This window comes from Camelus bactrianus, chromosome 5 (assembly GCF_048773025.1).
Source record: "Camelus bactrianus isolate YW-2024 breed Bactrian camel chromosome 5, ASM4877302v1, whole genome shotgun sequence".
Classification (NCBI taxonomy): Eukaryota; Metazoa; Chordata; class Mammalia; order Artiodactyla; family Camelidae; genus Camelus; species Camelus bactrianus.
In genome coordinates this window covers 67,737,978-67,749,918 of record NC_133543.1, presented here as the reverse complement: position 1 = coordinate 67,749,918, position 11,941 = coordinate 67,737,978, and positions in this window count along the sequence as shown.

The following is an 11,941-nucleotide window of genomic DNA, read 5'->3' as shown; positions in this document are numbered from 1 at the left end:
GATGACAATTACTTGGCCAGATTGGTGGCTGTAAAAAGTGGTTAGATTCTGTACACATTTGAAGATAGAGTTGATGTGATTTACTGACATAATGGACGTGGGGTAAGAGAGAAAGAAAGAAATTCAGGGTGACTTCAAGGTGTCTGACCTCAGCAAGTGGTTGGATATAGATGCCACTGATGAGATGTAAAAATTATGTGAGGCATTTTGGTGGGGGAGCATTCTTGATGGGGGGAGGGTGGAAAAAGGTGTTGGGAATCAATGATTTTCTGCTAAATTTTTATTTTGATGATCAAAATAGTTCAAATTTCTTGTCCTAATTTATTTTCTCAAGTCCCCCAACAGTTTATGCTGTGGACTTACCTTGAGGCTTTGTTGAGTCTCTTAATGGCTGCCACTTCGGGGGGGCTCCCAATATTACTACCCTGGAATCTTTCTAGGAGCCCAGAAAATTTTCTGAGGTATATCTATATCTATATATTTCTTTTCCTTTTTAAAAATAAAGTTCATGTTTTGTCCCTTCACTCAGGAGAGTAAAGATCAAATTTGAGAGTGACTTACTCACAGCCGTCCGGTAAGAATGAGTGGGATGGTGAACTCAAAGGGTACAGCAGGCGCCTCGCCTGTGTCTTGTTGTCCTGTAAGCTATTAGCTGATAGCTTCGGATCCCATTCCTCATTGCACAAAACTGTTAAAAAAAAATGAATAAAGAAGATAACAGATGTGATACAACCACCTATATTTAATTAACACTTCAGGACGCGGACAGTCTTCAGAGAATTGCAAAATGGGGTGGAAGGCAGGAAGCTTTTCTAGGACAAAGACTAAACAACAAGAAAGAGGGGAATAAAAAATAGGTAGCTGATTGCCTGGGGCCACAGAGCCCACGCGGTTTGGGGTGAGAGGGAGCAAGGACGTGAGGACAGAGCCCAGCGGCGACTCGGGTGTGGGGACTGGCTGGCTGTCTAGACCGCGTTTCCGTCAAGCCGGGCATTGACAGGTGCTGAAAGTGACCTCCGTTGCTCACGTGGCACCCAGGGAAAGAGCGGCTCCATCTGGGACCTGGAAAGTCATTTCCGCTCTGTTATTGGGTAACAAATTACTCCCAAATTTAGCAGCTTCAAACAACAGACATGTATTACCCTGTGGGGTGTGTGGGTCCCCATCCGGCCGTGGCTGCCCTGGGTTGTTCGGGGTCAGGGTCTGGCGGGAAGTTGTCGTCAAACGTCAGCGGAGGCCGCGGTCGTCAGAAGGCTTGGCTGCAGCCAAAGGAGAAGCCCCCACCTCAGGTCCTCCTCGGGCCTCTCCTCAGGGCCGCTCACGGCGCGGCGCTGGCCTCTCCCCGGCTCGCGGCCCAAGGGAGGAGCAGCCACAGTCCCAGATGGAAGCTGCCCCATCACTTCTGCCGTGGTCTCTGAAACCGGACCAACCCTGCTCCAGGGAGAGACGATAAGACCCCACAAAGGTGAGGAGACCAGAAGGTGGGCACTGTGGGGAATCTTTGGGAGGCTGACGACCGCAAACCCCGTTTTATCAGGTTCCATGGTCTTCTGCACAGTAACTTCTTGTGTATCACAAAGCCAATGGAGAACGCAATACTTGTTAAACAGACTTTTTGGTCCTCCAGTCATCCCTCAGGTGCCCGCGAGAGGACTGGTTCCAGGGAGCGCCGCGCGCCAAAATCCGCGCATGCTCAAGTCCCATAGTCCGTCCTCCCTGTACACGGGTTTCGCATCCGCGGATTCAACCGTGGGTGGACACTTCGAATCTGCCGATGCGGATGTGAAACCCAGGAAACGCAGGGGCCATCTGTATTTATTGAAGAAAATGCTTATATAAAAGGACCCGCGAAATTTAAGCACATGTTGCTCAAAAGTCAACTGTATTTCCTTACATAAGGAAGCCGGGAGAAAGGATTTTCTGCCGAGCTACTAACACCCGTTTTGCGCTTAGTGTTGGCACTGTCTTGATCTTACCGTATGTCACTGGAAAGGTTTTTTTTTTGTTTGTTTGTTTTTTGTCTGAAAATTATCTTTACCTTAATGTTCCCAATACTAGTCTAGTACAAGACGCATAGTAAGTATTCTATACATGTTTGTTGAATGAATAAACCTTTGGAATGATCTAAACCAATTGCTTCATTTCAATATTAGGCCATGGTTTCTCAGCCCTTCAAAAATCCTGGTGCCAAAGCAATCATATTTCCTGCATGCTGAAAATTGTCTGGTCAACACTGGCAGATGGAAATACATGTAAGGCAAAAAAGAGGTGGGCCTTCCTAAGGATGCAAAATAAACGTGGGGGATATATCCATTTCCATAGTGTTATTGAGAAGTGTTACAAAGTCCATCTGGAGTGAAATATCTTCTCTTTTGACACCAACCACCATTACCACTCAGCCTGAAATTGGCCACTGCTTTTTTTTAAAGGGATAAATGCTTTTGAGAAAGGAAGGAAAACTTAGAATCCTTCCCTAAATTTTCTAATGAATCAGGAATCACCTGCTACACTTTATTTTGAAATTTCAGGTGAGAACTAGCCCTACAGCAATGATATACAGGATAAACACACTTTAATATGAAACAAGATGAGGGAGAATTAGCAAGAGAAGACCAAGAGTAAGAAGAATACAGACTCATTATAGAACTTTCTTTAAAAGATTACCAACACACGAACACATAAATAAGAATACACACACATATATAAGCTTGAATTATTTATATATCCTACTTCCTTAAGCTTATGACACATTATCTTTTTTTATTTTTTCAATTTTCTGATATTGAAATGCAAGTTAAAATGAATGTGGTGTTATACCTCTCCTCCTACCTAACAGCAAAAACCTGATATAAAATCAATGGTACACCTTAGAATTGAAAAATTCAGCGGTTGCTCCTTTTAGGCTGTAATTTGTGCTCCCAGGAGGATGTCTGTCATCATTAACTATCTATACTATTAGCCTGAGCACAGACTTTAGAGTGGGAAAACAGTTTCAACTCTATCACTTTCTAACACTGTGACCTTGAGCTTCTACTGGCCTTCACGCCTCTGCATCTGAAAAATGGGGGTAAGAATAGAAAGCCCCTCATTGTGTTATAATGAAAATGAAGTATAAGAGCACTTTTTTTTAAGCGGGAAGCATTGTGCAAACGTAGTTGACTATCTTTGACTTTGAGATTGCAAGTTGATGTTGATGACCCAAGGAACAACCTTTGCTGCTCCCTAGTGGTGGCATGTTCTCCTGGGAGCACTGTTCTAGAATTGTCATCTTCCATTCCTCTTTGTGAGGCTTTTCTTTTGATATGCTTAACATTTTGCGTAGAACTGCATGAACTCATTGCATTAAAAAAAATGTACAAAATAATCTAAGCAGGAAATGATTTAATTCTTTTTCTGTGACTGCACTTTCTTGGACTTCTCCACTGCCCTTATTAAGCTTAAATGTCCCAAATGCCCTCCTATTATCCATTCCCATCTCCTTGCCCTTAACATACTAGCAAATGTGAATTTTTAATGGGGAGGAGCAAGGCTGTAAATGAATTTGGGCCATGAGTACTCTGTCCACTCACGTTTGTGTTCTGTTAACTGGAGGTCCTGTGGCCCCTTTCTGGTTTGCATTATCCTTAAAAATGAAAACTAATAATTTTATTTAATCATAGCTTTTTCTAGATTCCTTTCACTTTGGGCCAAAACAAGTTAAAACTTTTTCCTGAGAACAAAAATCATACTTATTCTTTACTATGTTACTTTAAGGACTTTGACCTGTACTCTTTGCTATTATATCCATATTGAATCAGTGATCCTTCCAAAAAACAAATGAAGGAGACACATTCTTAAATGCTTATTGAAGGCTCACCATCAAAGAGCCCAAATACATTATGTTTGGCATTTCACAAAGCTTAAACTTAAAAATTACATTAACTTACAGTTGATATCCCTTAATATTTAATGACCAAAAAAGGTGATAATACATTATATTGGTGTTATACTGAAGTAATTTTTCTGCTTGGAACTTCTTTTGACATTCAGGTACAATAATAAAGAGATGCGCTGTGGGGTCTCTTGGGTCTAATATTTAATCTTAATTGCAACCTAGATTCTTTGGGGGAAAAGGAGACACATGACAGATGACAATTGTGTTTCATCTTATAATTGAGCATATGGAATCTTTTTTCTACTCCTGAAGGGTCACACGCTTTTTGCTCCAAGAAAGACATCCAAGTATTTTATTATAATCTTATTGTTCCAAGTGATCCAAAGTATTTTTCTTTTGTTATTGATTTTTATATGGAACTTTTCCAGATGTTAGATTGAATATTTTATTTTAGCCTTGTAGACTGACCTTTTCTCTTCAAACACTTAGGATATTGGTTTCAAGTTCTGAAAAAGTGATATAACATTAAAGTTTGATTTTTATACATAAATTCTGAGAAAGTATTCCTGATCACATGGTAATACACATAAAGTGTAGAGAACAGTGTGCACCATGTAGTAAGTGATATATAATTATTAGCTACATATTTATAATGGACGTTGCTATAGCGATAACATTTGTAATGGGCATATGTACATAGGTAGAAGTCAGTATAACATTTTGTTGAAAGAAGTTGTATAAAATTAATACAAATCCATACAAATTCTTTTCTTTAAAAATTAATACAGGTGAGAGTTTTATGAAAACCCTAAAATTTGGAAATTTACTTTTCCAGGTATTCAGCCAGAATATACATTTTAAAATCTATATAAATGAAACCAAACAAGACCCTGTGGGACCCTCCCAGGTACAAAAGCCTTTCTGTGTCCCCCATTTCTTGTTTGTAGGAAATAGTCTTCATCTAGCCTCCTAAGACCTTCCCTGAGTTAAGAAGGGCAGACTCAAATGGTTGCTTATCAAGGAAGGGACAGAGTGCAGATATGAAGGAGGAGCAATCAAGAAACTGCAGTACAGGGTCCTGCCTCCTCCTAAAGGAATATACATAGCAATATCTTTTGAGTTCTTCTGCAGGAACTAAGGCCCCCACCCAAGTAGAGGATAGTAACTTCAGGCTGAGCAGGAGAAACCCACCTTGTTACCTCACCACCGACCAATTAAAAGAAAGTCACACACCCTGCAGCCCTCACCCCCAATCTTCCTTATAAAAAATTCTCCCCCCAAACCATCAGAAAGTTCAGGAATTTTGAGCAGGAGCCACCCATTCTCCTTGCTTGGCCCTGCAATAAACCTTTCTCTGCTCCAAACTCCGTTTTGATTTGTTTGGCCTCTCTGTGCATTGGGCATATGAACATGCATTCAGTAACATATATTCAACTATTTTATTTCCTAATTTAAAAATTGACATTTTGACAAACAATTGTGAAAGGAAACAATACTTTCACATGGTGACCATTCTTCAGCATGAGAAGAAAGGCACTTCCTTAGAGACCTGTTGTAGGAGGGTCTATGTGAGGCTGCGTTCTATTTCTGTTTTTTTCAAATGATTATTAGGTTTTTAAAATAGAGGTTTAATTTAGCTTTTTCTGTGGTTTGAAACATACTTTATCAGAGAACTCAGAATCTAGGATTTTAGAGTCAGAGGAACTTAACACTTCTGATCTAGAAAATTGATATAATACAACATACGTTTTCCCTGTGCGTTATTTAGTATCTCAAAGACAGGAGGAAGATATGAAGAATACATCTGTAAGATCTGGATATGAATACACATCCAAATCCTGAATGTATGTAAACTTTATTCTTTATAATCAATCCTAAGTCTCTGGAACTTCTAAGAATTCTGGCAAAGAGAAAAGTGTAGTTATCTAAATTCTTTCTTCTCTCATTTGCCACAGCCTATCATTCACTGATGCTGGTAATTCTGCCTCCTAAACATTACTTGAGTCTATTCACTTTTCTCCATCACTACTGTCACCATCCTAATCTAAACTACAATCAATTTCTCTTTCAGTCATCTTCTACATCCCCTCCAGTTTCCTTCCAAACTATTCTCCACACAGCAAACAGAAGACTTTTTTTCAAAATGTAAATCTGTTGGATTGCTCCCTTCTTAAAACTCTTCAGTTACCTACTTAAAAATCTTTCGTTACTTATCATCACCATTAGAAATAAGACTAAAATTCACAGGACCCTATTTGAATAGATCCATTCTAGTACCCTAGCTATACTTCTGGGGTATTGGATATGCAAAGCTTCTTCTAGTTCTTCCATAGACTGTAATCTTTCCTTCCTCTTGGCCTTTGCACATGCTGGTTTCTCTTCCTGAAACTTTCTCTCCCCTACCTTCCTCTAGTAAACACATAATAATTTGAAAGATATGAATTCAAAACTTATTTTTTCAAGAATCCTTCTCCCCCACTACCCACCTCCCCCAGGTAGATTCCTCTGTCATAAACATTTATGCTCTCCTTGCGTTGTCAGGTCCCCCCTCCCCTTCTACTGCATCAATCTCATCAACATACAAATATTGTTATTTCTCTAACCCAATTATAACAAACCAAAACATTAATAACGTCTCTGGACCCATTTTTACCACCTACTACCATACTGTTTATCTACTGTCTTTTTAGAGCAGTGGTTCTCAACTGTGGGTGAATGTTATCTCCTTACCCCTTCCCGGGGTGAAGAAGGATTAATAAAATGGCCACACTAGGGTAACAGATTGCTTATTTTTATGCTTGCTCTTAAAACAGTCAACTGACCTGACTGACCCGTTGCTACTCAGAGTTCCAGGCCCATTGTTAAAACTAAAGCTGTTGATCTTACTGTTTCTCCTTTATTCCGGTAATCAAAGGCTATAATCATGCTTGGTCTCTGAGTAGATCTCCAGGGAGAAGGTCACAGGACTTTAAACTTACAAAATAGCCTGAATTACCAAGAAGACCACACCTTGGGTGCTTATGAGATAAAGAGATCTAACCTCTAGCCTCTATAGAATTGGTCACCTGGAGGCATCATGATGCCATTCTGTCTTCTGATGAGAAAATAATTCTGTTGCTTGTTATCAATGCTGTATTGTTTGAGCTATGGCTAGATAACCACCCCACCCCATCCCCAAGGTGGGTTCACAGTTTTGAAGGCACTAGCCTGCTGTGAGTCCCCTTTGCGCGGCAAAGCAATACAATTGCCTATTTTCTTCTAAGCTCCAAGAACTTGTCTCTGGGTTATTTGGCTCGTCGGGGACAGGGGCTGATCTTTTGGCATTAGGGGCACAGTTGGCAATGTCTATAGACATTTCTGGTTGTCAGAACTGGGTGAGGGGGTGTGGAGGTGCTACTGGTGTCTGGTAGGTAGAAGCCAGGAATGCTGCTAAACATCCTCTAACACACATGACAACCCTCATAAAGAATTATAAAGTCCAAAATGGCAATACTGCTGAGATTGAGAAAACCTTTTCTAGAGCAAAATTCTTTAAAAGAGTTCTCCCTATTCCACATCTCCACTTCTTTCCCTCATTCTCTGGTAAACCCACTCCAACCAGACTTCTGCCTCCACCACGCCATCACCAAATCTGTCCTTGTAAGGATAACCCAAGAGCTAATGGTTAACTTTCAGTCCCCATCACACGTGACTTAGTAGTGGTATTCATCACACACCTGACCATTTCCTCCTCCTGAAATAACAGTCCATTTGCTTTGCTCCCAGGACACCCCAGTCTCCTCCATCACCCCATTTTCCTTCTAGATAACTGACTGTTCCTTTTCATCTCCTTGATGTCAATTGTAGAATGTCCTAGTGCTGGGTCCTTGGGACTTATTTTCTTCTCTAGTCCCTCTGCTTCCCTGCTGAGCTCTTCTAGCCTCATGCCTCAAAAATAAACTATGCATTAATAACTCCCAAATGTATTTCTCTACCCTGAAGCTCCCAGCTGGACTTCTCCAACTCCATTCAACTTGGATGTCTAATAGGCATCATGTGTCCTAAATTTAATGCCTGCTCTTCCTCCCAGCCCTACTCCCCTTGCAGCCCTCCCAGTGTTAGTTGATGTCAACTTCAGTTTTCCACTTGTACAGGCCAATAAATCTTGCTTGCTTTCTTCCTCTGACACTTCACATCCAATTTGTCAACACATCTTGTTGGCTCTTCTTTCAAAATACATCTGAAATTCGATTACTTCTCACACTCTCCAGTGATGCCACCCTGCATTGTGCCACCCTCATCTTTCACCCAGAATCTAGGTCCTAGGTTATTGCAACAGTCTCTTTAGAGACCTCCCTGCTTCTACCTTAGCTCTTGTACAACTAGAATAGTCACATTGAAACATAAGGCAGACATCACTCCTGCTCAAAAACTCTTCAGGGGTTTCCCTTCTCAGTGTAAAAATCAAAGCCTTTACAATTTGCCCAGGAAGCCCTGTACAACCTGACTCCTGACATTGCTCCCACCTTCTTAGTATTGCTCCCTCTCTTGCAGCCATACTGCCCTCCCTGCCATTCCTTAAACCTGCCAAGCAGAGCCTCTGCACTTGCTATTCTCTCTGCCTGGAATAGTCTCCTCCAAATACCTTGTGGCCTCCTAGCCCTTCCATCTTCAATTGTTTCTCACCGTGAAATTCTCTGACAAGCCTACTTAAAATCTCAACTTCCTTCTGTCCTGCCCTTATCCCTGCTTTATTCCCCCCCCCCCCCCCAGCAAGGATGAAGCGTCTCCTTATCTAGCACACTGTATACTTTTATGCATTTTGTTTGTTGTTTATTGACTGTCTCCTCCTCTGAGTACAAAAACTCTGTGATGGGATTTTTTTTTTTTTTTTTTTTTTGCCTGTGTGGTCGACTTTTGCATCCTTATTGCCCTCAGGCTTGGTGCCTAGTAAGCCCCCAGGAAATATTTTTTTGAATGAATTTGTGAGTGAGTGAATGAATATCATCCTCAATAAATATTCATCAGACGAACATTTGCCATAGTATCATTTTTTATTACTCTATCAGCCACTGTATTAATTATACGAAGGCTAAATGGTTACAGTCCACAAGCACTCTAGAGCATTAAATGTTTGCTCAAGCAAATTTCCTTTCTTTGGCCTTCTGACTTAAATTATTTGCTGCATCTAATTAAGCCAGTTTATCTTCTTTCAGACTTTAACTACTTCACTGTCATTAATCCAAGTTTATTTATAGCCTTACATCTATTCTTGATTTGCATTTGTATTCTCTAAAACTTACCAAATATTTTCATTTTGATGTAGGTCAATTATTTACACTTCAAAACCAACACTTAAAAATTGTTACCAAATTGGTCAACTGGACCCATGCTGAGGTCCTAGCCCAGGGGTTTTTTTTCTAGCAGCCAGTAATGAAACCAATGCTGAGACTGGAACAGCATAAACTTTATTCAATGGCCAAAGAATGGAGAAGCAGAAATCTTGTTCACAAGTCAATTTCTCATCCCAATTCGGTGGAGAGAGCTGAGATAAGAGGATATTGGAGAGAGTGGGAGGAATATTCATGAGTTATCTGATAATGGGGTGTGGTTTGGACCTAGGACCTATGCAACAGTACTCTTCAGTTCTTGTACAAGCTTTTCCAGTTGTTGTCATGGCAACTGTCAACTATCATCATGCTGGTGGGTGTGTCATTTAGCATGCTAACATATTACAATGAGCTTATAACAAGGTTCAAGATCAATTGGAAGTCAAATCTGCTGTAGTTGGTTCTAACTTTTTGTTTTTTTGTTTTTTTTTTTTCCTTTTTCCAGTTTCCTCCTGAAACTTAGATAAGAGTAATTGGTTTCCATTAGAGGGAGAGGCAGGGGTATAATTCTGGGACAGCAGCCTAGGTAACAGAAACTCAAATTTATTTGCCCAAACTCTCATGTTGACTCAAATAAAAATAAACACATGCCAAAACTGTTCTCTCTCTCTCTCTTTTATTTTTCCTGTTGATTATTTGCTTCACCAGCAACTTAGATGGTCAAGCTAGAAACAATGGAACTTCCCTTATTTCTTTCCAGTTCATGTTTCCCTTATGCAATTCATCTCCATATGCTGTTGGTTTTACCTCTGATTTTCTCTCACATATAATCTCTTCATTTCCATGCTTTCGGGTCATTGGTTAGGAGTTTGTGTGGCTTTTTGAGTGGTTTTCCAAAAGGCTACAAAACTTTTTAATGTGGTTATCCTGCTTTCAGCTCTTCTAATTCATTCTTTGTATTGTTGCCAACTTTACATGTCAGAACACCCCTATAACTTTCAAGGAAAATGTTCAAATTTATTAATATAAGATAGTTTAACATCTAGATTAGAGAGAGATTTTGCTGATAATACTTTATGTTTTAATCCAATTATCCAAGCTCCTGGGAATCAGTTCATATGGCAGACATATATATCCATGTAGAGCAATCTGGCCCAAAATGAGAGCCTTACTAATCCTTACAGTCTAGTAGAAGATCACAGATTTGGGTGGAATGGAGGCTTTTTGGCAGAAATGATTAAGTTTACACAAAGGACAAACAGCATAGAACAGAAACAGATAATAGCACACTTGAGAAATTAAAACAACTTACAAATATATGAAATGTTTTTGGTATATAAAGAAGGTTTCAGGTTCTTTAAGCTTCTTTTGGGAGGGGTGGGAAGTTGAAAGAGAGAAAATGAAAATATAATCATTATAGTGCCTGTGTGTTCTTTTCTGTTTGTCTGGAGCAGTAATGCTAGTTACAGACATTCGCAAGATGAGCCTGCATCTTTGTGAAAATGTCTCCTGTTTTGTTTCTAAAACACTAGCTTGCTTATGACTAGCATCTTTAAAGAGGACATACTATGAAGCCCAGTGAGATACACACTTAGTCAACTACATCCAGGGAATAAAAACAAGAAGAAACTGCACTTCTTTATTACCCTTATTGGTCACCACCTTACAGCTTGTACTTTCAATGGATTAATTTGCTTTTTACAACCTGAAGCCTAGAGAACAAATAATATACCCATATTACAGACAAGGGAACTAAGGTCTTCAAAGATGGAGTGATGTGGCCAGAATCACAAAGCTAGTAAAAAATTCATGTACTCTTCTTGTCATTAACATATGAGGAGTTATCAAGTCTGAAGTTTAAAACTATGGAGAGATTAGTCAGAACTAACTTAGTAAGCATCTTTAATTGAAGAGTTGTGTCTTGGTTTGGAACCCACAGTTCATTCTTTTTTAGCATATATGGCAACGTTCCAAAGGACTTCCACAAAAATCAGTTTAATCCCATGTTTTCTCTTTGTAGTAATATTTTCTAGTTGTACTATGTTTCTATACTTTCATTTCATCATGAGCTCCTTGAGAACAATGATTAGTTGATAGTCACCTTTGTCTTTCTGACACTATTTCTGCCATTCAGGCAGACAGGGCTCAATAAATATTTATTAAATTGAATATTTGAAATTCACATGCAGGAAAAATGCTGAGTGCCTAAGTACTGTTTATTTTCCTCTTATCGCTAAATCTCAGCATTATTTTCTACTCACTCTGCTTTCTATTTCCTATAAAGACCTAAAGGTGTCTGGTCAGGGAAATTTCCTTTATTACTATCTATGAACTTTTGTCTTTTTTTATTTAAAGTTGGCAAGCACATTCTGAAGACACTGTGATAAGCTTAATATATTTCTCTTACAAATGTGAGAAATATTCAGAGCAAAAAGTTCACAGATTCAAAGGTTATAAAATAGAGCCCTTGATTCTAACAGATAGGTATTCATTTTGGGGATTAGAGACCAGAAGAAAAACAGAAATAAATAACATGTGGTAAGAAAAGACTTCTTTCTGCACTTGTGAGCCCAAGACTAAGAACAAAAGATAGGCAGTGCTATTATAATTCTAATAAGGAACATTTTTGAAAGATTTCTGAAGACAGCAGCATGTATATATTTTGTGGCAAAGGTGTTATTTTCAAAAATTTCGAAATGAATGTGTTCAGTTTTGCTTTCCATGTTTTTTTAACGAATTGAGAAAGGTATTTCAGGCT